This window comes from Lynx canadensis, chromosome D1 (genome assembly GCF_007474595.2).
Source record: "Lynx canadensis isolate LIC74 chromosome D1, mLynCan4.pri.v2, whole genome shotgun sequence".
Classification (NCBI taxonomy): domain Eukaryota; kingdom Metazoa; phylum Chordata; class Mammalia; order Carnivora; family Felidae; genus Lynx; species Lynx canadensis.
In genome coordinates this window covers 109,666,353-109,667,296 of record NC_044312.2, presented here as the reverse complement: position 1 = coordinate 109,667,296, position 944 = coordinate 109,666,353, and the positions used below count along the sequence as shown (strand labels likewise).

At 36.7% G+C, this 944-nt stretch overlaps 1 pseudogene; it reads right to left on the bottom strand.

The window, feature by feature from the left end:
* Positions 1-843: 843 nt before the first annotated feature.
* On the bottom strand, positions 844-944 carry LOC115526570 (annotated as a pseudogene).

The following is a 944-nucleotide window of genomic DNA, read 5'->3' as shown; positions in this document are numbered from 1 at the left end:
TTTTGAGCATGACCCTAGCAGTCTTTGATAATAGCTTTTTGCTATCTGGTGTGACGAGATATCCCTGGCTCCAGGCATTTCTGGATCAAAGATTATGGACCTTTTACATTTGAATTTTGATGAAGTCCAACTTATCATTGTTTTCTTTTGTAGATCATGTTTTTGGTGTCATACTTAAGAAAATTGTCCCAATCTAAAACTAATGTCACATATGTCAGTTATACTTCAGTAGTAATTTGCAAAAAGATAATCATCCCTAAGATCAAAATTATGTCCTGTTTTCTTTTTAGAATTTTCATAGTTTAAGCACTTAAGCTAGCTGTTCTATGTTCCACATGTCTGCAGTCTAGATAACATTTTGTATCAGAAACATACACAGGGTTTTAATTACAGTATAAAAATATTATTTTTATGATTAAAAAAAATGAAATGTTATCAGGGCTTCTGGATGGCTCAGAGGGTTAGGTGTCTGACTTTGGCTCAGGTCATGATTTCATGGTTCGTGAGTTCGAGCCCCGTGTCGAGCTCTGTGCTGACAGCTCAGAGCCTGGAGTCTGTTTCAGATTCTGTTTCTCCCTCTCCCTCTCTCTCTCTCTCTCTGCCCCTCCCCTGCTTGTACTCTCTCTCTCTCTCTTTCTCTCAAAAATAAATAAACATTAAAAAATTTTTTTGAAAGAAAATGTTCTTGATTTGATTTTTGTTTAGTTTTTTTAATTCATGTATTCATTTTTTTAGTGATCTCTATATGCAACATGGGGCTCAAACTCACAACCCTGAGATCAAGAGTGGCATGCTTTTCTGATTGAGCCATCCAGGCGCCCCCGATATTATTTATTTATTTATTTAAATATGGAACGCTTCACGAATTTGCATGCCATCCAGGAGCCATGCTAATCTTCTCTGTATCGTTCCAATTTTAGTATATGTGCTGCCGAAGTGAGCAC